This window comes from Protopterus annectens, chromosome 3.part1, assembly GCF_019279795.1.
Source record: "Protopterus annectens isolate FY-2018-M chromosome 3.part1, PAN1.0, whole genome shotgun sequence".
Taxonomy (NCBI): Eukaryota; Metazoa; Chordata; order Ceratodontiformes; family Protopteridae; genus Protopterus; species Protopterus annectens.
The window spans coordinates 1,263,533,787-1,263,561,281 of NC_056732.1; positions in this window are offsets into that span (position 1 = coordinate 1,263,533,787).

Consider the following 27,495-nt stretch of genomic DNA (forward strand, 5'->3'; position numbering starts at 1 on the left):
TGGATAGAATCTCAGATGAAACACTTTTCCGAACCCTGTAAATATATTTTGAATCACCAACAACATACCCTGCACATCTATTAATAACAGCATGTAATGAGTGGTAAATTAATTAAAGCTGCTTTTCATTTCTTTTCCAGCTCCATCCATCACTCCATATACGTTCTCAACTTTTGTGCTGTTCATTATTACTAAGAAGGATAAAAATGGCAACACAGGACACTTTTGCTGAGTCCTCCTCCACAACCAAACTGGACTGGATATACTGATTCATAGGTTCATAGGTAAGTATCAGGCTAACTGCCCTTGTAAACCATTTTAAGCTTGTCAATTTCCCTTCAAAGGTGACAATCAAAGCCTGTACATTGGGACAGTGAGGTAAACTCTTTAACCATTATGCCAACCTATAATATACCGACGAGAGTCTGTGCAGTGTTCTGTTTTGTTTTTTACTCTTAACATTACCCCATTCCCAAAGCACATGATCTGAAGTTCATAAAAAATTCTCATCTAGCAAGTCAAAAAGCATTTTTCATCATCACAAACACTACACTTGCCTCTGTCTTCTCCCATTTCCTCTATACCACAAACATTAACAACAACCTCCACTTATACCTAGATAGAGAAGTGCTGTTTCACATAACTTTCTGAAATGAATGCAAAATATCTGGTGTTTCTCTTTCAATTCTTCCTGTTAAATCTCTTGCATATGTTATGTCTACATTGCAGAATGAAATAGGGTGAACATTTGCTGCCTCTTCTCCCATTTGGCAGTACTACTATTGTCGTTCCATCACTGATAGTGGCAACACACTTTCCTCACAAAACTTAAATACCCTAGCAATCTTATGTATTGCCCCAAGCTGTACTAAAAGTCCACTTAAAAACATTGGGTCCTTCAGCTGTGCAGTGCCTGGTTGGCAATATTACCCTTCCCAGACTTTTTTATATAGCATCTTTCAGTCTGCTTTCTTTTTTAATCCTCCATTCCTTATAAACCCTTCTTTGTATTCAAGTCTATAGACATCTGTCAAGATGTCCCTAATTTCATTTCCTTTACTTACCTACACCCATACTCTCTCTTTATTCCTTGTACCATCTTTGCCTTTTATGGTGCTTCAGTTACCAGGCTAGCAGTTTTACCTCACCTTCATTTTAGTTTTGGATTGTCCCACCTCAAACGTCTGGCTCAGTTTCCCCTTCTCCTCCCATTTCTTCTTCTGTTTCAGCTCCTTTATCTTTCCTCTAATCTCAGCCCCATTCAACTTCCCTTCCCTTCTTTATTTGTCTGAAGTTCTTGCAGCTCTGTCTCCATGATTCCCATTTTATTTTCCTTCTCCTTATTTTATATCCCTGTCTGCTCCAAAATCCTTCCTCTCCACCTGTTTTAATAAATACATATCTTCAATGCAGTATCATGTTCCTCAGGTGCATGGATCTATGCAATACTACATGGTTACTTAAGTGAGTCAGGAGGAGGTGCATTACATTATGTTGTGATAAAAAATTAGCACACACATAGCATAGCTAACATACACATGATAATTTAGGACTGCACATCGGGGGAAGCTATGAAACACTTTAGCAATGTCTCTACACATTCCATGGCAGGAAAGATGGATGTGTACATTGATTGACTGAGTATAACATGGAACTATGGACACAAGAGATATGGCATACACAAGATGAATATAATGCACATAAAAACATGAACTGATCAATTAGACTCACTCTTTTAAAAGAAGCTAATGGCCAAAGTTGCTTCATCAGTAACAGATTACAAGAAAGCAAAAAAAATAAATAAAAGATTATGACTAAGGACTTTCATACCTTTTACCATTTATTTGCCATACAAATGTACAGAAAGGCTGGCAGCATCACTAGCATTCTGCCATTATTACACAACTGCTCTTCCTACTCACTGTGACAACTGCTACATGTCACAGTATACTGGCCATGTGAACTATTTCATAAGTGACAAAAGTCACAAGTGAAACGTGCCAGTGTATTTCCCCTAAAGATATCAGTAATACCCTACACTAGATCTGCATTCTAGTTTTTTCAGACCTTTCAGTTATATTGGAGACTGATAATAATATTAATATATATATATATATATATATATATATATATATATATATATATATATATATATTTATATATATATATGGATCTACTTCAGTAGCTCGAACTTTTACTAGTTCGAACCACATATGGCTGAGACCATATGTTCGAACTCGTAAAAGTTCGAACACTGACGTAAAACTACATAAAACCAAAAAAACACAAAACTAAACGTCTATAGCAGGGGGGCCCCCCGCACCCCCCCCCATATGTGAGGAGCTTCAATCCCAACACCCCCCTTACTTAAATATACCAACTTCGAGATCGCACTAAATTGCGGAAATAGGAAATCTTCCCTTTCCACTCTGTACGGAGATCTCCATATGGTCTCGGCCATATGTGGTTCAAACTTATAAACGTTCAATCTACTGAAGGGGACCCATATATATATATATATATATATATATATATATATATATATATATATATATATATATATGAATCCCCTTCTAAGCCTCAAAAGCATATATAGCCGAACTTCATTTTCACAAGACAAAAATCACAAAAGCTTAAATACCTGAACAGCAGTTTTTTCCTAGGGCAAGTAAACACTTGCCCAACATGCCCCTTTCTCCATTGTAGTGCGATCCTGGAGTTGATATATATAGATGGGGGTTGTGGGGGTGTAGCTTCCCACCTAGGTGGGTTTTATTAACTCCAGTGGGTGTTTCATTGCAGTTTGGGCAAGTGTTTACTTGCCTTGGGAAAAATTTGCCGTTCGGGTACTTAAACTTTCGCAATTTTCATCTTGCGAAATGAAATTCGATTATATCACAGTTTAGAAGTAGATCTATACACACACACACACACACACACACACACACACACATATATATATATATATATATATATATATATATATATATATATATATATATATATGCAGTGGATATAAAAAGTGTACACACCTCTGTTAAAAATGCCAGGTTTTTGTGATATATATAAACATGAGATCACAATAAATCATTTCAGTATTTTTCCCACCTTTAATGTGACCTGTAACCTGTACAATTCAATTGAAAAACAAACAAATCTGTTAGGGGAAAAATATAAAAAAAATAAAAAAATACAATAAGCTGCTTGTATAAGTGTGCACACCCATAAACTAATACTTTGTTGAAGCACCTTTTGATTTAATTACAACATTCAGTCTTCTTTGGTAGGAGTCTATGAGCATGGCACATCTTGACTTGGCAATATTTGCCCACTCTTCCTTGCAAAAACGCTCCAAATCTGTCAGATTTCGAGGGCATCTCTTGTACACAGCCCTCTTCAGGTCACCCTACAGATTTTCTATTGGATTTAGGTCTGGGCTCTGGCTGGGCCATTCCAAAACTTTAATTTTCTTCTGGTGAAGCCATCCTTTTGTTGATTTGGATGTATGCTTGGGGTTATTGTCGTGTTGAAAGGTAAAATTCCTCTTTATCTTCAGCTTTCTAGCAGACACTTGAAGGTTTTGGGCCAAATGTCACTGGTATTTGGAACTGTTCATAATTCCCTTCACCTTGACTAAAGCCCTAATTCCAGCTAAAGAAAAGCAACCCCAAAGCATGATACTGCCACCACTATGCTTCACCGTGGGGATGGTATTCTTATGGGTGATGCAAAGTATTGTTTTTATGCCAAACATACCCTTTGGAATAGTGGCCAAAAAGTTCAACCTTGGTCTCATCAAACCATAACACATTTCCCCACATGCTTTTGGGAGACCTGATGTATTGTTTTGCCAGGATGGCTTTCTGTGTAAGAAAAGGCTTCCGTCTTGCAACCCTACCCCATAGTCCAAGCATATGGAGAATACAGGAGATTGTTCTCACATGTAGTACACAACCAGTACTTCCCAGAAATTCCTGCAGCTCCTTCAGTGTTGCTGTAAGTCTCTTGGCAGCCTCCCTAACCAGTTTTCATCTTGTCTTTTTATCAATTTTGGAGGGATGTCCAGTTCTTTGTAACGTCACTATTGTCCCATATTTTCTCCACTTTTTGATGACTGTCTTCACTGTGTTCCATGGTATATGCAATGCTGCAGAAATTGTTTTGTTCCCTTCTCCTGACTGATACCTTTCAACAATGAGATCCCTTTCATGCTTTGTAAGCTCTCTGTGAACCATGGCTTCTGCTGTAGCAGGCAGCTAAGTAAATGTCAGGAAAATCCTACTAAAACAGCTGAACTTTATTTGCGGTTAATCAGAGTCTCTTTAATTGATGGCAGTGTGTACCCAAGAAGACTGAATGCTGCAATTAAATCAAAAGGTGCTTCAACAAAGTATTAGTTTAAGGGTGTGCACATATATGTAACCAACTTAATGTACATTTTTTATTTTTTATATTTTCCCCCTAACAGATTTGTTTGTTTTTCAATCGAATTGTACAGGTTGTAGGTCACATTAAAGGTGGGAAAAGTTGTGAAATTATTTATTGTTTTAATTTTTTTATATCACAAAAATCTGGCATTTTAACAGGGGTTTGTACACTTTTTATATCCACTGTATAAATATATATATATATATATATATATATATATATATATATATATATATATATATATAGGAACACTTTATTATTCAGAAATTCTGAAATATCGAATTTCAGAATCCCGAGATTATAAAGCCGAAAGTTCAACACTTCAAAACCCCAGAAGCACAAATTTCAAAATCCCGAAGTCCGGAGATATTGAATTAGCGCTTCTGGTGTTGTGGTGTGTGAATGGATAGCTAAAGATTCAGGTAAGTATTTATGTTTAAGGGTGGTGGTTAGGGGATTTAGTGTGTGTCAGTGTGTTTTGTTACTGTGATGCATGTGTGCAAGGGGAATGTAGCTTGTATGGTGGTGTTTTCATGTGTTTGTCTGTGTAGTGCAATCTTGGAGTTAGCATATTTAAGTAGGGGGGTTTGGGGGAGCTGCAGCAAATTAGGTGCAATCATCCCAAACTATGTCATTATACTTCAAGAGGGATTTACACAAATGAATGATTGGTGCCAAAGCCACAGACTCAAACTCAACGCTAAAAATGCATCATCATCCCATTCAGTAAAAACAATATCTCTGGAGACTATCATATAAATAAAAATACCATGCATTATAACTCAGTAGTGAGAGAATTGGCAATGCAAGTTGGCTGTAGCCTAAACTTTGTACACCATGTGTCTACTGTGCTGAGGAAGGCATTCTACGTTGCTCACCTCATTAACAAAGGCATTGCCTCAAGAGCAAAAGAGGTCATAACGCCCCTGTACTCAACAGTCATCAGGCCAATAATTGGGCACAATGCTCCCTTTGGTATGTACCTTACCACACACCTGCAGTGACTTGAGAGACCGCAGAGATTTCTAACCAAGAAAATTACAGGGTCTCCATCACATGTCATACATTGACAGAATAAAGTCACCGTCACTGTACTCAGTAGTGTACAGACTACTTTGAGGAGACTTGTGCCTAGCCTACACAGCAATCTCAAATCCAAACCTAATGGAAATGCTGCAATCCGCAAGACAAATAGGATAAGAGTCACTTGCTCCAGGGATTTTAATCTGGCCTGTGACATAAATAGGACCTGCTGGAGAGACAGATATAGGGTTACCATATGTCCGGGTTTCCCCGGACATCTCCTCTTTTTGGGCTCTTGTCAGGGCGTCCAGGTGGTTTTTGAAATCTCAGAATTTTCAAAAACCAGACGTCCCTATTTCAGCGGGATTGTCCCAGGATCAGTAGTCAACTGCCGATCTAAAACTACAGAGAGAAATCAGTAACATGACGGTTTTACACTGCAGCCAAATTATTAAAACCATACCAATCACAACGCATATAACATCCAGGACAACAAATGGGATTCTTGTCGTGTCAAACATTATTCCTGTAGATTTGTTTTCCTTCACTCTTTATTTCTGAAAATAATTGTAACCAGTGTGAAAATAGTGACCCGGTGAATGACCTTAGTGTACTCTAACAGATAGAGATGTGCAGACTTTCCGATAAGATATTACAAGGAAAGTAATAACAGTTAAACGAAATTCCAACTGGTCTTTGCAAATCCAACTATGGAAATAATATGAAAGTCAACTGACAGCGATCCAAAACAAGATATAAAAGTAAAAAATAAACTGTATACAAGAAGCGTTCCACCCACTAGATGGACTTTGCAAGCTACGACGCCCTGTGAATAAGATTAATAAAATGGTTACTATCATTTTCCTCTTTAACTGGCTGCAGTTGCTGAATTTACAAATTAGAAAATTTCTCAGAAGACCTCAGATTTTGAGTACAGTGCAGTGTAAACTGCCCAACTCACTATTATACTAGCTACTGCAGCTACTAGGGCTTCTCTTACAAGCAGCAAATGCCGTCAGACATTTTGTTAAAATGACACATGAAAGAGAAGGAGATATCTGTGGAGGTTTGTCTGTTGGTATGTCACTTGTGAAGAGTACAACATTGTGCTTATAAAATCGTAGTGTCAGTTCACGCTTTGTAGACCATTTGTACTTCAGGGAAATTAACTTTATGTTATGAATGTAATGTTTTTACCTTTACAACAAACTGTATTATCTTCACATTCCACGTGTGTGTGTGTATGTATGTATGTATGCCGGAGGGCACCAAAGGGGTAATGGTTTCTTATCTCGATTATGGAGATGTTCTGCTCTTTAGGCATGTCCCTAATACCATTTTTTGGACAGGGTGGTGGATTAATCATGACTTCTGTTACCTTAGAAAATAGCTGTTAATTCACATCCTCTTTTTCTGTTAGCCTTTTTTATTTTTACTCAGTTTTCCCCAACTGACTGCATGTTGACTATCATCAATCTGTCATCACTTGTCAGCTTATCTGATGGTCCCCTGATTCCGATCCCGAGTCCTGCACTGCTGGTTACAGTCCCGGCAAAACAGCCTCTGCTCTGTTTTTTTTTGATTGGCCTGTATACCAGCTAATCAAAACATTGCAAAACGAGGCTCTGTTCAATGCGGAACTGCTTGATGTTCCGCATTGAACAGAAGTGGGTCCGCTGTGCGAGTTTTTGATTGGCTCGTATACCAGCACATTTTTTCATCCTCTTTTTTGTATAACCAAATATGGTAACCCTAGACAGATATGTCTCGCAGAGGTTGCCACTCCTCAAGAATAGGCTTCCAATTCACATCCAACAAAGCCCCTCTATAACTCTGTTTAAGTGTAGTCTGGATGACTGGATGGGAAACCATTAATTGCTTGCCAGGAATTTCACCTATGACCATCCTAGATATGTACATTTATTGCTAACTAAGATCTTGAGTTTAGGCTAGATACTTTATATTGGGTTTCTCTAGTATTATATTGGGTACACATGGATAGGCTTATAAAGACCTTTGGGTCGGTAGCCTAGTAACCACCTATGAACACATCAAATAACAAAAGTATTCTTACCTTCAGTCATCTAAATTTTTAGAGATGATAATCTTACTTGTGTGCTGCCACACTTTCACGGTCTGAAACTACATACAAAAAATGCATTACTGTATCTTTTGGGAAGTCATCTACTTCTGGGAACTACCACACTGACAATACGCCCCTAAGACTTGGACCAGTTATTCAGGATTTGGGAACTTATATGGACAGTGACTTAATATCTGAATAAACCAGGCAGAAACTTTTCAGTGTGGAGGTTGTGAAGTTCACTTCCTGAAATATGCTATGCAACTAGTTCACTAATAAAATCAAACTTTAAAATACGTACTACAAAATAATAAAATAAAAGCTCACAGTTGAGTTAAGAATGGGATATCCTTTATTGAAACACACAAACAAGCGATTCTAGTTGAGTATAATGAAAATGAGGTCTCTGCTTAGTTTATTAGTGACCTAGGTGCATAACATATTTCAAGGAGTAAACTTCATACCCTCCACTCTTCAAAGTTTCTGCTTGGTTTGTTTTTAACCCAGTATACGTTGCATACTAGGGTTTCTGAGACTTTGAGGGATACCATGGATTTTTCTTTAGACTTAACTTTTACTTTTGACCAATGTGTGTCTGTTGTTTGTAAGAAAGTCCTACTGTATTGCACAGATTATAAACAAAATGATTGTGTCTAGATCTAGGAATGTCATTGACCACCTTAACTCAGCCCTCATTAGGCCGATCATTGCACATAGGTTCATAGGTTCATAGGTAGGTACTACGCTATTGGCCCAAGGGCCTAAGTAAGCCTAGCCAATAAGGTTCCCTGGCTTACGCCACCCAAAAAAGTTATTTTCCTGTGCCCCTGTTGAGCAGAGCCACAGAAGTAATCCCCAGGGTGTATTTCCTATTTCCCATCCACTCATCAAGATATTTCTTGAAGAGTGCTAATGAGGAACTTTGCTTGACATAGATGGGTAGCATATTCCAGACTGTGGGAAGCCTCTGGGACAGGAATCTATCCCTCCAGCATGTCCTGTTTATTGTGGTGACAAGGTTTAGGTCCCTAGAGCATATAGCTCAGAGGGATTGGGATTCTTTTTAGGTGTACCATGTCCAACAGCTCTGGGTTTGACATAGCTTTATATATTAGGCAGAGATCACCTCGGAGTAGATGATATGCTACGGAGGAAAGCTGGGTTTTTTTGAGATGGTCAGTGTCAAAGGAAAAAACTTCAAAGACCAATACATGTAAGGTTCAGTTAAGGCACATTTAATAACTTGCTGCAAGGAGACAAAAACATGCAAATACAGGATTTTGCTACTAAGTATGCTATTCTTATACTGTTCTACAAGACATTGCCTTCTATGGCTGACGTAATCAAACACAATTTTCAGTATTGTTCTACAGCAGATGTTACTCAGATTTTCTGCTGACATGACTGGATTTATGAAAAACATTTTGAGTAAAACAACCTGGCCTTGGTGGGCCTTAGCCCGTTACAAGCTTCTATTGTGTAGTTCTAATACATGTGTTACATTTCAAGGTACTTTTCTAACTTAGACACAAGCAAAGGCTGATTGCAGTTCATATTTTCAAGCAGTCTTTGTTCTGATTATCTATAGCTTCTGCAGCTGTGTGTTTTCTCACAGCACAAGCGGAACTCCTTGTCTAAGTCTCATAACATTAATACATCTATTCATTATTTTCCTGACACAAGCAGAACTTATCTGCTTTCCTGTAAATTTCCAAAGCATAAGCAATAGCTGCGCATATTTCATGACAATACAAGGTTAGAAAGCTTCTGCAATTCGTACAGATTTTATGCAGTGTGAAATAGAATAAATGTGTTAACCCTTTTCAAGCCTTAAATGCACTAAGCATATTACTAATACATACACTAATACATATTTTTCTGACAGTTCCCCCCTTTTAATACTTTTATTCTACTTTCAAAAATAAGCATAAACAGTTTTTTCTTCTCCTAACCTCTTCTACTCAGGATTTGCAGTTAAGAAAGTCATTCAGTTTAAACTTATGAAAGCATTTCAGTTTTTCAATAGTTCTTCAAACTCAGCACTTTGATATAAGATTTCAGAAACTGACATGTCTATAAAGTCTTTAATCAGTCTTTTTATGCAGGGGATGCCACAGGAAACACATACTCCCAATAGGAGCATTCGTACACAAATGGCAATCAGGATGTTCATTAGGATAGTACCCCACCCCCCCAAACCATTTCTGGAAAAAGTCCATCAGTGGGTTTGGTCCTGGTTTGGTCATGGCCGACACTTGCTGAATTACCTCAAGATGATTGTCTATTTTGTGTTTATGGTCAGGAATATATGAACAGCACTCCTCCTGGATTAAAGCGCAAGTACCGCCTCTCGCCGCTAGGGTGAAGTCAAGAGCCATGCGGTTTTGAAGCACTACAGTTTTCATGGCATTCAGTTCATCAGTCACCAATTTAAGAGTGGAAAAAGTTGCATTGCTCATTACTTCGAGAAGTTTAGACAGTTTTCTCAGCTCCCAGATCGATTTTACTGCTCCATATGCTGGTGATATGCCTGCCCACGATATAACACTGTCACTCAAGTCCATGTGTGTCAGTTTATCACCTATAGAATGATGGTTTTTCCAGCATGCATCAATTTGCCCCACTGGATTTTCAGGTTTCTTGATGACCTCTCGGACATTCCGAATTTTTCCTTGAGGTAAAACTGCAGTGTGTCGTATGGCCAGAACCAGGTAGCCCAAAAAACAACTACCGGACCAATTCTCAGGTAACCATTTGTATGCCTTTCTGCCACACACAAAATAACAGTCCTCTACTTTAGTAGCAACTTTGCTATGAATATACACTCGCCTGCATGAAACATTTTTCTATCAATTATAGACAGTTGTTTATAAAGAACAGAATTATGTTTTACTTCATCAATTGTTTTGTGCATCAATTCAAAAAATGAATCATAGTTTGTATTACAATAAGAACCTGCATTGTTAGCTTTAGTGTAACATTTATAAGGAACAGTCACATTGCAATTGCTCCAACCCACCTGAACAGTATCATTTTTATAAAAACACACAGTTCCCTTTTGTGGAACAGACAAGTGCAATGTTATTTTATCTTGTGATGTAATGGTTGAGGTATCATAAATCAAGTTTACCCAGGTCTCATTGACCCCTAGGGGGACTGCAGTCATTAATAATCCCCCGTATGCTGTCGGCAAAGCTGTGCAAATCCAGCAATTTGAAACATTGAAAGTCTTAGCATACACATATTTAATTGCCTGGTAAGTGTTGAAGTTTGGGTGCCAGTCTATGAGTAATGCTTCACGTTTATTCAGTTCAGTTTGTGTGGCTAGAAAAAGGAATGGCCACAACAAAAAGATTATTGTCACTAGTACAGTTAACAGGATGATTATGCAATACTTCTGAGGAAATGGTTGTTCTGCATTCCTGTTTGTTCTGGATTCTACCATTTTTGCTCTTGACATGTGACAAGATTTTTGTCCAGTTCAAAGTTCTTAACTAGTTTGCAGTGCATCAGGTGGACCCATGAGGCATGCTCTGCGATCTTGACTGCAGTGGGTGTCGACAGAAGCACTTGATATGGACCTTCCCACTTTGGTGACACCTAATTCTTCTTCTTTATTGTTTTCATCCAGATCCAGGTACCTGGTGCCACTGTCACTTCTGATGGTCTGGTTTGTTCTTTATCTGAAACAGAATTTGACTGCAACAGATGTTTAGAATGCAACAAATTTCTCATATACTCTGCTAGTGTACAGTCGGCTTCCTGGTTTGTGGGCATGAGAGGTTTCCACTGAGGTATATAATAATCCCTTCCAAATAGTGTTTCAAAAGGAGTCAATCCTTTTGCATTTGGAACAGTTCTCATGCTCAACAGTGCCAGGGGCAGACAGTACACCCAATTTCTCTGTGTTTCTACTATTAACTTCCTTAGCTTACTCTTTAAAATCCCATTATGCCTCTCTACTAACCCTGCAGATTGCGGGTGATATGCACAATGATTTTTTAAAGAAATACCAAAATGTTTACTTAACTGTTGTATGGTTTGGTTTACAAAGTGTGTACCGTTGTCACTGTAGATCCATTCCGGAATACCAAACCTAGGAATAATTTCCTTGACAAGTACTTTTGCCACTGTAGCTGCATCTGGATTTTTGGTCGGAAAGGCTTCCACCCATCTGGAAAACATATCTACAATGACAAGACAATACTTCTTATTTTCACATTTGTTCAATTCTATGAAATCCATACAGATAGTATGAAACGGATACGGTGGTGTAGGGAAACTCCCTTGCTTGGGCTTTAACGCCCCTTGTGCATGATGTTTATTACAAATGTGGCACATTAAACAAAATTTTTTAGAGTAATTTAAGAATCCATATGTCTTGAACACTCGGTTCACCAGCTGTACCATCACCCCTGTTGAGACATGGCATTGCCCATGGCTCAACGAGGCTGCATATCTAAACAAATTAGATGGTAATATCAGTTTCCCCTCTTTAGATATGTACAGCCCCTTTTCGAGAATTGCTCCTCGTTTTATCCATTTTTGTTTTTCAGCCCGGGTAGTAAGTGTCTGCATTGTCTTTAACATTTTTAAGTCTAAAATCTCAGAGTGTTGTAATTCCTTATTCAAAAGAAATACTTCTGAAGCTGCCTGCTTTGCAGCTGCATCAGCTCTCGCATTACCTTTTGAAATCCTATCCTGTTGCTTGGTATGAGCTGTGCATTTACAAATAGCTACTTTCTGAGGTAACTGAATAAATTCTAAAAGATCTAAAATAAATTATGCATGATTGATTGGTTTGCCAGTAGATGTTATCATTCCTCGATTTTTCCACTGTTGCTCAAAAACATGTACAGTAGAGAAAGCGTACTGGCTGTCAGTAAAAATGTTCACACATTTACCCTTTGATAAGGTACATGCCCGTGTCAAGGCAATCAATTCTGCTGCCTGTGCAGATAACTTTTGTGGTAAGGGTTTTGCTTCTATAATCAGACAATCCAAAAGGAAAAACCACTTTAATGACAAAACACAGCAGAGCTTTCGGACATAATCCTTCTTCAATACTACAAACTTATAAAATTTCTTTCATCCTATATACAGGCCCAAAGTAGTCATGTGGTTAGCAGCCCAAAAATCACATGACCATAAGTATCACTCAATAAGGCAAAGTTAAAACAACACAGATAGCAATGATTCTATAGTACATAACAAAAAAAGAAAAAAAAAATTTAAATAATTTAAAATTCAGCTTGCTAATATGATTAATAATCAGTTACACATAAAATTCATATTATAAAATTCATATTGTAGAAACAATATACATAATTATAAATTCAATCTACTGAGCTTAACCAAAATTGGTTTAAGGCTCAGCATACTGTTCAAGCCAGGAGAACGGTCACCAGCAAACCTTAAAATCCACTCATATTCTTTAATTTCTTTTTTTTTTTTTTTTTTTTGTTATGTACTATAGAATCATTGCTATCTCTGTTGTTTTAACTTTGCCTTATTGAGTGATACTTATGGTCATGTGATTTTTGGGCTGCTAACCACATGACTACTTTAGGCCTGTATATAAGATGAAAGAAATTTTATAAGTTTGTAGTATTGAAGAAGGATTATGTCCGAAAGCTCTGCTGTGTTTTGTCATTAAAGTGGTTTTTCCTTTTGGATTGTCTGCTTGCAGTACTTTGGCACTTTTGATATTTTGCTTCTATAATCTCAGTATCAGAAACTACTGCATATCCTACTAGGTTCTGTCCTGCAGGACCCCTTTTGCACAAGCCATTCACGTAGTATGTCACCTCGGCATCATCCAAGGGGACATCTGTAAGATCTTTTCTAGGCAGTGTCTTTTGCTCAATCACCTGCAGGCAGCTGTGTGGTGTGCCATCTGCAGAGGTTGGAAGCAAGGTAGAAGGGTTCAAAGTCGTGCATCGTTCAATTGTCATATGAGGTTGGCTCAACAATATAGTCATGCAGGAAAGATGCCTAGCAGGGGAAAGATATGCTACCTTCTCTTGCAGTAAAATAATCATGACTGCATGAGGCACTCTCAATGTGAGAGGTTGGAACAAAATTACTGAGGCCGAAGCCTGTACTGCCATTGCAGCTGCAACTACTGCTTGTACACAGTGGAGTAAAGACCGTGTCACTGGGTCTAGTTGTGATGAGTAATAAGCAATAGGGCATTGCTTGTCCCCATGCTGCTGTGTTAACACTGATGTCATATAACCTTGCTTACAATCTACAGTTTGGAAAAAACGTTTATGATAGTTTGGTAATCCTAAAACTAATGAGGACGCTATTAACTGTTTCAGTTTGCAGAAAGCAGATTCTGCTTCTGGTGTCCATTGTAACAAATCCTGTGCTACCATAGGCTTTTTATATATCAGGTTAGTCAGCAGTGCAGATTCCAAGGCGTAGTTTGGAATCCAGCTCTGGCAAAAATTAGTCGTACCCAGGAAGAACATAATTTCCTTCTTGGTAGTGGGTTTTCGTGCTTGTAAAATCGTTACTTTTCTGTCCTCATCTAATGTCCTACCCTCTTTGGATATTACATATCCTAGGTATTTAACTTGTTTTCTCCAAAGCTGCAGTTTATTTTTGTTTACTTTATGTCCCTCAGTGGCTAAAAATTGTAATAGCGCTATGGTATCTTCTTTGCAATCTTGCTAGGTGGGGGTCGCCAGCAGGATATCATCAACATAAAGTAGAATCTGACTGCCTCTTGGTGGGGTAAATTCCGCCAAGTTGCTTGCCATTTCTTGTGAGAATATTGTCAGACTTTCACAATATCCCTGTGGTAGTTGAGTATATGTATACCTTTTCCCCTGAAATGTGAATGCAAACCAATATTGGCTGTCAGGGTGTATCGGTATCAAAAAGAATGCATTGCTGATATCTACCACAGAAAAATATTTCTGTTGAGGTTTTAAATCATTCAACAGAGTGTGTGGGTCTGGCACCGTAGGTGCCCTTGGTATTACTGCGTCATTTACAGCTTGTAAATCTTGGACCATACGCCACTCTCCATTCGCTTTCTTAACAGGAAATAAGGGTGTGTTACACGGTGAATCAGGAGATTCCACCAGCACCCCTTTCTTAAGTAAAGCTGCTATAATAGGTTTGATTCCTACCTCTGCATCTTTTCTTAAGGGATACTGTCTTTTCTGTGGTCTAAATGCTGACTTTGGCGTGATAGTAACTGGTCCCGCTGTACGAATAAGTCCTACATCTGACTTTCCTGTTGTCCAAATAGTTTCTGGTATATTCTGTAAGGCATTCTCTTTCTCCTTTAATAGGAGTGCTAATCAGCTGTCCTTGCTAGACTGCAAGTGCACGGCTGGGTGGGTCTGAGTTATCCAATTCAACTTCTGCATTTATATTCCCTGTTCTGACAGTTCTAACTCTGTCTGATTTTTTCATCTCGTGACTTTTTCTCCTAAGTCTATCCATTTTACATTCTTGTCCTTAGTTAAGTTAATATGTGGTAACCGATTAGATTTATAGAGTGCAAAGAACTCCTGGGGCAATGAACAGCTGGCTACACTGTTCCCTTCCATGTCCCAGTACAGATTATGTAATATTAATCTGTTTGCACGATTTCTAAACAATTCTTGCTCATATTCCTTATCAGGTCCTGGTGTGTTACAATAATACAGAGTACAGTGCAACAAATGTTGTTTATCAATGTCAAGGGAGGGGAACTTGCTGATGGCTATGTTTATCAACTCTTCATTTACTGCCCCTGGACCAGTCGTAACCAAGTCCTGGCTGTACCAATAAAACATTTTGCCCTCCGATTGCACTGCAAAGGTATCAATTTGTCGCTGTGCTTCCATACCCCGCATAGTCGGAACTACTGATATACCAAATAGCTGCATAAGGTCTCTGCCCAAGAGGTTTACTGGGCATTTTGCAGAAACAACAATTTTGCTTTTCTGGGTCAATTCTGAAACAGGATCAGTTATTACAATATTATGGGAGAGGGGCTCCCAATACAGCTGTCCATTAGCTGCTTTCACTAGTATGTAATCAGGTGACTCTGAATTTTCTGGCAGTTTGGAGGGATGTATCAGGGTCCGTGACACCCCTGAGTCACACAAGAATTTTACTTCCCTCCCGTCTACCAGGAGTGTAACTTCTGGTTTTGTGTTTGCTGAGTAGAGCTCTAAGCTCAATAAAGCTAAATCCAATATTTCATTTTTTTCATTATTCTTAATGACTGTAACCTGCTTGTACGATGATCTACCATGTGCTTTGTAATAAAACTGCTTATGGGTGCAATGCTGCCTTTCAAAAATGCATTCTTTAACTGCTGCTCATATGGGGAATCTTGTGTCTGATCTTCAGGAACCTGCATTCCATAATGGTTATTAAAACATTATAACAGTCTGGCATAATATCTGTCAATAGTTTCACCTTCTTGTTGGATGCATTGATTAATGCAAGTCCAGTCTGCCCTAGGCTTCCATTTCTCAGAGATTCGGTCTGTAAGACCTTTCACTCTGTTGTCTAGCTTTGCGCTGCTATGTGGGAGGGGCCTGAGCGCAGCATCAGGGGGATTCCAGTTGCCACTAATCATGTGCCAATCTGGGCCAACAATTTGTCTGACTACTTTTTCTACCTCTTCTCCGTTTAAATTATAACTTAGCCTCATTCCTTGTAAATCTTCTAAGAACTTTCTAAAATTAACCTTTGAATGGGGAATTCCCTCAGTGGCTTTCCGGATGTTTTCTGGAGTCCAGGGTCTATACACTAGAATAGTTGGGTCCTGACCTTCTTGCCCTGCTTGAGGATTAGGCACTTCTATAAGTGGGCATATTTCTTCTTCACTCATAGATCGTGAATTCCCACCCATTTGATATAATTCAATGTCCCCTTTTGAGTTACCTGCCTGTGTTCGAGACCTGGTCTCGATGGGATCTCTAATAAACGGTTTTTCTTTTGTTGTGTTTCTATTTACGGTGACAGCAGGATACCGTGGGGGTGGACTAACCTGTTCACGTACTTCATATTCTGGTAAGGGAGGCGGAGAGGCCGATGCTGTTACTAAGTTATTGTCCTTCTTATCTAAAAATATTGCTTTTGAATCATTATTCTTTTGTTCCCTACAGTTTACTTCCTCAATCCACCTGTGTGCCTGAGGAATTCCTAATTGGTGCTGCTTTTTTACCCGACCTCTGGAATCGGTTTTAAGCTGTTTGACAAGTTTAACAAGCGAGGATTTTTTTAATTTACCGTCAAATTCATACTTATTAACCCATTTTGAGTAGTATTTAATATTATCAGCACGCTGTGACTGCATGTATTTCGCGTCTTCGGTTAACGGCCGATTTTGGGGTCTTTTTGTGCAATTATTACCCATTTTGTTTTAACCTTTTGAACGTTACGTAACCCTTCTTATTTTTAATGTGGTACCACGGATTTTGTTATAGTCTCTTCAGAATGACTGCCTACCTACTCTGTTTTCCCTGATCTATGGCAAGACAGTAATCTTTTCTGTCCCTGACTTGTAAAAATACAGTCCTGAAAAAACAATACAAATCTTGTCCCTGATCTAAAACAGAAAAAAGGTAGATTCACCTTACCCGAGCCTTCGTGATTGATCACCTGGTTCGCGAAAACCCGTCCTTTAGTCGCAGATCAGAAAGTGGCTGGCCTCTTTTGCACGACAATTCAGTCGGAGGGCTTTTCAAATAAGAAGAACCGATGTGGTTTCTTCCTCGTACGGTTTCAAGCCACCTGGCCTGTCTGATCCAAGGCGAAGTGAGGGTTTCTGGCTCAAAGGACCAATCTGTCAAAGGAAAGACCAATACATGTAAGGTTCAGTTAAGGCACATTTAATAACTTGCTGCAAGGAGATAAAAACATGCAAATACAGGATTTTGCCTAACTACTAACAGGAAGTATGCTATTCTTATACTGTTCTACAAGACATTGCCTTCTATGGCTGGCGTAATCAAACACAACTTTCAGTATTGTTCTACAGCAGATGTTACTCAGATTTTCTGCTGACATGACTGGATTTATGAAAAACATTTTGAGAAAAACAACCTGGCCTTGGTGGGCCTTAGCCCGTTACAAGCTTCTATTGTGTAGTTCTAATACATGTGTTACATTTCAAGGTACTTTTCTAACTTAGACACAAGCAAATGCTGATTGCAGTTCATATTTTCAAGCTGTCTTTGTTCTGATTATCTATAGCTTCTGCAGCTGTGTGTTTTCTCACAGCACAAGCAGAACTCCTTGTCTAAGTCTCATAACATTAATACATCTATTCATTATTTTCCTGACACAAGCAGAACTTATCTGCTTTCCTATAAATTTCCAAAGCATAAGCAATAGCTGCTCATATTTCATGACAATACAAGGTTAGAAAGCTTCTGCAATTCGTACAGATTTTATGCAGTGTGAAATAGAATAAATGTGTTAACCCTTTTCAAGCCTTAAATGCACTAAGCATATTACTAATACATACACTAATACATATTTTTCTGACAGTCAGTATAGGACATCTGTTTCAGGCCAGTAATCCTCTTTGTGAGGTACTTTTGTGGCCTTTCCAGCTGCTGCAGATGTCTTGTGAGGTACATTCCAAAAGGGGCATTGTACTCTATAATGGGTCTAATGAGTGTCGAGTAGAGGGGAACAATGACCTCTTTTTTTCCTAGATGAGAACCCTTTTATGATGAGGTGTGCCATGTAGAATGACTTTCTGACTACTGTGGCAATGTGACTATCAAAGGAGAGACTACTGTCCACCTGGGTCCCAAGGTCTCTTATCACGCATTCAGTGTTAAGTAGATTGCTGCCTATGTGGTAGTTCATGGATACAGAGTTTTTACCAAAGGGGATGACACTGCACTTTTTGGCATTGAGCTTGAGGCCATGGCTCTGACACCAGGCATCTGTCTCAGTGAGGCCCTTCTGTAGGATGTCCACATCATGCCACACTAGTCCAATATGATGATGATTCCACCCTCATCTGTTCAGCCCCAACACTCCCTCAGCTCCAGAAATTGACACAAGAATCCTTTACTGCCATTGAAACCTGGTTAGCCAACTTTCAGCTAATACTTAACCCCCAAAAAATCCAGCTAATGAGAGTCCATCCCATACGAGCCCCAGACCCCATAACTCCATTCACCATATACTCAGCTAATAACATCCCTATCACACCAGTCCATAACACTAAACTACTAGGAGTTACCATTGATCACAATATGAAATTTGATATCCATATTGCACAGACATTAAAAAGTCCACAAAAAACTTGGAACACTATACAGATGTAGAAAATACCTCACCAACAACAGCAAAGCTACCATCACAAGAACCCACCTAATCTCCACACTTCTCTTTGCCTCACCTATATTTATCAACCTAAATAAAGCAGACTTAACGAAACTTGACACCTGCTACAATAAAATAGCTAAGTTTGCAACTGACTCCCCCTGCAGTTCACATCGCTGCTAAGCTATCAAGCATTTATCTTGGCTTGAATTATCAAATCTGCTCACCTACAACCAACCTTTAGTAGCCCATCAAATAACTTATGATCCAAATAAAATTCCATCATTACATGGCCTACTAAAAAGCTATTCCAGCAACCACCTACTAAGATTCACCAACAAAACATTGGTTGACATATCCAAAAGCAGAAATAGATCTGGTGACTCCCTCTTCTCTTCCAATATTGCAAAAGTGTGGAACTCCATCCCCCTAGATATTAGATCCAACTAAAACAAAAATCAGTTCAGAAAACTCCTCCAGACCCATCTAAACAAGTTGTGGATATGCAGTTGTTCTGACCCTGGTTAGCTTCCCTGGCTAATCTTCTGTGCAAGCCTATAATCAGAACCCCTCTAGATACTATTCTCACATATGTCATGGCATATTATTTTATTCAGTGTTGGTATATATCCAAATAACTGATTGTTATGCCACCCAACCATATTGTATATTTTCTCACATTATGTTATTCTACATTGTTTAACTATTATTTGTATAATAATTATATGATTATCTTACAGCAGTACATCAGTACATTCTAACAGTTCCTGTCTTCTGTGCTGTATTTTAACAGCTTGTGTATTGTGCAAAGTTTTTGTCTGTCTGTACTAATCTTTGTGGAGCTTTTCACCCTGGGCCTCCACTGAAAATGGGTATTTGCCCAGTCGGGTATTCCCAGTAAACAAATGTAAAATAAGTAATAAATAAATAAACTTACCTGTTCATCTACACACGCTCTGAGTTGTTGTTGCACATTTTAGCAAGTTTCCTTTGACTCATACTTTGGATTACTTTACAGCATGAGACAGTACTCAGTTCTTACAATGACATTCATGGAAAAGATCTTTCATGTGAATCTCACTACTGTGTTTAAGAACCATTTAAAAATCCATACATTTCACAAATGAGACTGAGATCAATCTGAAATAATATGTGAGTAGTGTGATATGCTGAGGCTATCTTGATTCATGACTTTTGTGAGTGTCTAGATGTGTGTGTGTGTGTGTGTGTGTGTGTGTGTGTGTGTGTGTGTGTGTGTGTGTGTGTGTGTGTGTGTGTGTGTGTGTGTGTGTGTGTGTGTGTGTGTGTGTGTGCGTGTGTGTGTGTGTGTGTGTGTGTGTACTGAAATAATTGCAGCTGATATTCATAATATTGTGTAGAGTACAGGTAGTGAGTGATTAGAGTTTTTTATTTTAGTGTGCTGCATATTCCTTACCCTTCACAATTTTATTCTGTTCAAAAGAGTATGCATCCATAGCTACAATTTATTTATTTATTTATTACATTTGTTGACCGGGTATGTCTGACTGAGCCAGAGGCCCGTTTTCAGCAGAGACCCGGGGAGAAAAGCACCACATAGATACATAACAACAAAAGAAAGAAAGAAAAAGAAAAACAAATCATACTAACAGAAAAAAACTAGTACAATTTAATTATTTTACAGCATCAATAAACATTACAAGCCAAGTGCAGTAAAATGCCATATGTGATTTTCTGGGAAAATAAAGTCAAAACAATCAGTATTTTTCCACTGTGATATACATTGTCACGGTTCCTAATGTATAAGCATGCAGATTTTCCAGATCTGCAAATTTAATGTTATATGATTTAAATATTATAAACTGTAAACAAGAGTATTCTCTGTTCTGAGGTATTTCTGGGGACAGTTTTGTGGGAAACAGATGCAATTATTAAAGATAATGGTCGGCTTACTTTTCTAGTTTACAAATGTTCCCTTTATGCAGTATTCATGCAGAACTCGCTTCTTACTTAATCTTTAAGATGTTTCCTCTTGCAAAGGTCCCCTGTGTGACACCTCCATTTTAATCAACTGCTATTTTACAAATAAATTAAAATGTTTAAAGTAGTCTTATATGTTATATATATTTAAACTACATGTGAAGTATATAACTGTGTATTCTGGATAAGTGTTTAGCCAACCATTTAGTTTGCATTATACAGAAATAAAAGATCATTATAATGATAATGTATTATACATTTGCAATGCAAAATAAGGAAGTTGTGATTCTTAGTCATCTTTCTTCTAGTCCCTTCTGGGTTTCATTATAAGCTCAAAGTACACATCATATGTTTGCAAGACAAAAGAAATTGTGCAATGATTATTAATATTTGCTTGGTTGATTTGACACAGTTAATAAAAAAATGGAGTTTTAATATAGATGCTAATGTGCTTTCTCTTCCTGCTTTAGTTTCTTATCTACATAATTTTGTGTAAAGACGTCTGTTCTTTTTTCTCACAGCTCATACTATAATATCCATGATTACATGCCATTTTATTTCTAAAAATGAGCTAAGAGACATTACTTTGGACTTCATTCAGTCACATCTGTGTGTACATTTAAGCTGAGTAATTTCAGGTACTTTTCTGAACAAGCAGTGACTCAGAGGTGAGAAAAACTGTTAGTAACATATTCTGAGATTGACAATATTGCAAAAGTGTTGACTTAAAATTTAAATGAAAGACTTGTATTTAACACTGACTGGGTTTGACTTGAATGTAATTTAATCTAGAACAAAGGAACAATGTACAGTACATATTTCAATATATATAAGTTCCAAGTGTTCTGGTATGTTTAGTCTCAATGTTGCTGCTTAGCATTAACAATTACTAAGAAGAAAAAAAAGTATTTCATAGTTACTGCCCAAAATTTAGCACAGGTACAGCATCACAAACTCTTATCTTTTACGACTTTAAACAATGAATGAAAGGAGTTATGTTAACCACAGTTCCAAAATGTTCAGTAATGCTTACTTTCAATTGGATTATTTATGCCAAAGTTTCACTTAAAAGTTCAATAGCAAAAGTACTGCAAAAAGTATATGAGAAAAAACAAGAAGCATTTATAACACTAACACTTCCAAATTAATCATAGACATTAAACAAAGTTATTTCCTCCAAGATTTCTATCCTTTGACACAAATAATTTGAATGGTAAGAAAACTGGAATGCACCAAGATAAGCAAAAACCATAACAGCTCAGAAAACTAGCTGACTTATGAGAGGATAGAACCAGCGAATAAAGAAATGAAACACTATGTGCACTGTATATGCATCACTGGACTGTAAAGTCATTAGGAACCCCTGATTTTCCATGTGGTGTTAAAGTTCTTCCTGCTATTTACTGTGAATAACATTTTATTATACACGATCTCTTCTTCTGAATCCAGGATATTTAACCTAGAGAACTCACAAGCAATCCCTGTAAATCACAAGCTACATGCTGAATGACCACACACATTCAAAACACCTGTCACAGACAAGCCACCAAATAACCACATGCACTCAACAAACCCACTCCTTTTGAGAGTATGTAAAGAAAAAAAAAACACAGACACTTGCTGGAAGAACTAGTCCCTGTCATTTATATTTACTACCGCTAAAACAATGCAGACAGAGAAAGGAAAACAATAGATACTGTATAATCCCAACTGTTCCCTATAATCAGTGCTTATATGATTTCTTACACACAAAACTTTGGCCAACTTACAATACACAAAGGTGTTGCTCAACAGTCAGGGCACTTATCACCACCAGTATTCAATAAAATGCATCTTTGATTAGTGGGACTTTAATACTGCATATTTGCTGATCAGTCACACATTCAGTGTTCTAATGCAATTCCAGGTATATTATATAATGCATATTTGAAGATGTGCCATAGGAAAAAAACATAGCAGTATTCAATATTCAATACAAAGTGAAGGGTAGAGACCTGCCCAAGTAATTTTGTCTGAGTCTAAGCCTCCTGGTCTCTAAAATGCATTGACCCCTGCGATTTATAATTATTTCTGAAGATCTTCAAATTATGTAAATAAGGTACATTGCAGTACATTTGCTGAATAGCAGAAAGAGACAATATGCCCATTTAGTCTACTGTTTTAAGTCTTTTAACATTTTTGTTTCCTCTTTCCAACTCTCTCATGCAATTTTCAATACCTCTCTGAATTCCCTCTACATTACCCTTTATGATAGCTCAATTCACTGGTCTACACCTGTGCCTGTGAGAAAGTGCTTTCAGAAATCTGGGCAGTTTTTAGTCTCTACAATCCACCCCCTTTCTCCTTCCTATTCAGAGTGACTTCTTTTAATCGGTCAGACACAGTCTTGTGTATCCTACCTGTCTCTTCTGGAATCAGATGAGCAGACCCCTAACTCCTCTTATCTGTGGTCATGTTCCTTGCCATCCAGCCTGTAGACCATTTTGATAGCTCTCCTCTGGTGTCATTTACTTTTCCTTTTATTATTTATTTATCTATGCTTTGTTGACTGAGATAGTCCCACTAGGCCAGAAGCCTCTTTTGATGGGATACCCAGAGTGGTATTTATGTTAACTAGGGGAAATTTGGTGGGGCACTGGGGAAAGTTCCCTATTCTTTGGAGCTGCTAGGTGGTGCCAGAGGACTGCTGCCAAAGCTTCAGTTCATTCTGAGATGAAAGGCAATGAAGGTGTTGCAGTCAACAGTGAGGATTTTGTAGTGGAAGAAAAAGTTGTTTCTGTAAGGAATGGTGCCACAGAAATCACATTTGTGGTTTCAGGAGGCTTGGTAACACCACTGTCACAGTTAGTCCTGGAGGAGAATGAGCCACAGGGTAGGCAATGTAGTGGTGTGTCGCAACTGGAATATTATTTGGAGAAGACATGACTAATGGAGCTAAAACAGCACAGAAGAAGAATGGGAGAGCTGAGGAAGGAATGTATTCAGCTAGTGGACTAGCTGGCTTTAAAAGTATGCTCTATAGGAGGGCTGCACATGGTGTAGAACAAGGAAAAGCAGAAGAACAGATTGAAGAAGCAAGTTTGGCAGTTAAAAGACTGATGTATGCAGTAGTGACTACAGTAAACAAACAGCCACAGGTGCAAAACAAAGGAGAAAATATGTAGGATGAGAATGTGGAATAGGGCCAACTGGTGGAAGAAGACCAGTGGTAAGAATTAAACTAAAAAAAAATTAAGAAAAATCCATTGAGAAAAATCCATTGACAGGAACTTTATTTTTGACTATTATTTCACCACTGGGATTTAAAGTAGCATAGACCCTTAATGCATTTGAGCAATGAATCTTTCCTGTGAAGTGACTTTTGAAATGCTTTTGTTGGCCAGGTAATTTATAAATTCATGTGAACAAATGTTTTGTAAGTCCTTCAATGGGTGTGTTTACCAGAACTTAAATATGTAAGTTAAAAGAAAAAAAAATGGTACAGTTTACAACAGCAGTCATAGACCTAAGTGAATTAAAATATAGTTTTCAAATGTTTGGTATCTACTTCTCTGAAGTCCAGGCCAACACAAAGGGACTCTGGCTGACAAAGTTCGCAGATGATTGCAAGTTGGGAGCCATAATTAACTCCCCGAAAGGCCTCACTGAGACCAATGACTGGTGTCAGAACCATGGCCTTAAGCTCAATGCCAAAAAATGTGTCGTCATCCCCTTTGGGAAAACCCTGGTTCCCATGAATTACCACATTGATGGCAGTCCACTGAACATAGAAGGCATCATACGAAATCTGGGATCACAGGCTTACAGCAACCTCTTTTTTAACCACCACATTGCCACTGTGGTCAGAAAATCCTTCTATGTGGCACATCTCATTACTACGGGTTTTGCATCCAGGAAGAAAGAGGTCATTGTCTCCCTCTACTTTTTCCTCATTCCCCATTTTACACTGAGCTAATCGAAGGAAGGACACTCAGCAAACTCAGAGCTATAATATATAACATTAAGTATCCTGTTTTTTGTTTATTTTGTTCTTTATTTCTTTGTTATTTATAGCACTTTGTGTACTGTGTATTTTTTTAGCTAGTTTCACTGTGTGTGAGGTATTAACTGGAAATTGTCCACTTTTATTAAGCATCTGTTGGGTTGTTTGTTTCTGATAACTTGTTGCAGTTAAACTCTTTTTCCTATCGGCTCCTTTAGCTGTTTAAAACTTTCATTTAAAGGCTCACTGCTGCTTTTCAGCTGTGAGAAACATTTCTGCAGTTTGTTTCTAAGTATTGGGGATATTTGTAGCATTTCCATATTCAGGCTTGTATTTGGGCCTAGTGTTTGTGGAGGCTGTGTGTCTGAGCACATATTCAGGGACATCTTGATTTAGCCAAAGCCATCAGGGATTTCAGTGAGAGAGAATTGTTTGAGGTCATAGGCTGACTGAGGTCACCTGGACTACAGCTTAGACTAAGCACCTCATTGGTTCTTTTGAGATTTCTTCCTTAAAAGCTGTCTCAGGTTTCAACTTTCTGTTACCTAAGTAGCTCAGTTGTGAGTGTTCTGCCAATTTACACTGAGCTAATCGAAGGAAGGACACTCAGCAAACTCAGAGCTATAATATATAACATTAAGTATCCTGTTTTTTGTTTATTTTGTTCTTTATTTCTTTGTTATTTATAGCACTTTGTGTACTGTGTATTTTTATAGCTAGTTTCACTGTGTGTGAGGTATTAACTGGAAATTGTCCACTTTTATTAAGCATCTGTTGGGTTGTTTGTTTCTGATAACTTGTCGCAGTTAAACTCTTTTTTCTAGAGGCTCCTTTAGCTGTTTAAAACTTTCATTTAAAGGCTCACTTCTGCTTTTCAGCTGTGAGAAACATTTCTGCAGTTTGTTTCCCACCCTACCTCCCTGTTGGTACAGTGTTTTTATAGTTGGTGGCTTTGCAGTTGCCCGCCCCTAGTGTAAATTTGATCTGGGACCCTCCTCCCAGTCTATTGTCATTACCTCATTCTACCCAGTACATGGAAAACATTTGAGAAGGCCAATCAGCTTAGTTTCTGCTACTCCTTTCTCTCTTTCCACTAAAAAAAAAAAAAAAAAAAAACTTTTTCTAAGCTTGTTTCCTGCCTTTCCTGTGGGTAGTCTAGTCTGAATATAGATTTGCTGTGTCCAGGACTATTTGTAGGCTTCTAGGGCCCAAGCCTTTTTGTGTTGAAAGGAAGCCTTCTAGCTTAATTTTGTTTCTTAGTACTAGCCAGTTTTTTGTTTCAGCACTTGTTCAGAACTTATTGTAAGCACTAAATAAGCTACAAATTACTACAGCACTCAACTTTCCTCACTGTCTAGAGGAAAACAGTTTCTAGTACTTAACAAATAAGCACCTATCCAGGCATGTCTAAGGGTCAGCCCTCAGTGTTTTCTCCTGTCAACCTGATGAATCTGGGCATCTTGGGGCAATGCAGTAATTGCCTCATGTACACAGACAACCCTTTCCTCCTACCACCCAACACTACAACCTGTGAGAGATGCACTTATATAGCCAAACTGGAAGCAAAGCTCTCTTCACCCAAGACTGGACTAGACAGTCAAGAGGAGAAGGTAAACACTTGCACCACACCACACTCAGCACATAGTCCCTCAAAACCTACACCACCAAAACACACACATAGAAACACAAAACACACACATACATTCGTGAAGGCTCTCAGTAAAAACCTGCCCAAGCAACAAGGACCTCCAAAGCAGAAACACAAGCAACATCCACCCCCCAACACAACCCACATGACACATAGCCCACAAACTCAGTTTGCTACTCAACCACAGCCCATAAGGCATAACAACGTACCCAACACTCTAGTCATAGGTGACTCTATAGTCAGGCACACTGATGTTCCACTCACCAGGCTAAACAAGGAGAAAGTTACTGTCAGCTGCCTGTCGGGTGCCAGGATCCGCCACATAACACATGCACTCAGGTCACTCCACAACAAGTACAAATATGACTCTGTCATTGTCCATGTTGGTGTGAATGCCCTGAGATGTACCTCCTTGGACTACATGAAAAGGGACATGAAGGAGCTGTCGATCTTGTAGCCCAGGCAGGTATGACCCTAGCCCTGAGTAGCATCCTGCCATCACCCAGAATTATACCACAGTACAAGGACAAAATGATTGACTTCAACAATTGGCTAAGCTTCTGGTGTCATTCTAAGGGGATCCAGTATCTGTCTGCCTGGGATGACATGATCGATAAGCCACGATGCTTTGCCAGAGATGGCCTGCACCTGTTGCTCCTGGGACTCCGGATACTGGCTAAGGCTCTAGCCACCCCTATAGTGCCTTTTTTAGGCAAGGTTCAAATGACAAATTCAACACCCTAACAGGTACAGGCAAGAAGAATCTGAGGGTATTGCTACTCAATGCTAGAAGTCTAAACCTCAAAATGCACTCTCTCGAGGCACTCCTTAAAATGGAGAACATCGACATCTGTGCAGTGACAGAGACCTGGTTCAAGGCTCCAGAAAGTACCCCTGCATTACCAGGCTATAATTCATACCACACCTTTCGGCCACCTAACCTGGACCGAAACAGTAAATGCGGAGGCGTGTCCATATTCATTAAGGATATCCACACCTCCAGACTAGTTATTCAGCATAATGCATCCGAGATTATCCAAGTGCAACTAACTCTGGGCAAGACCGCAATCC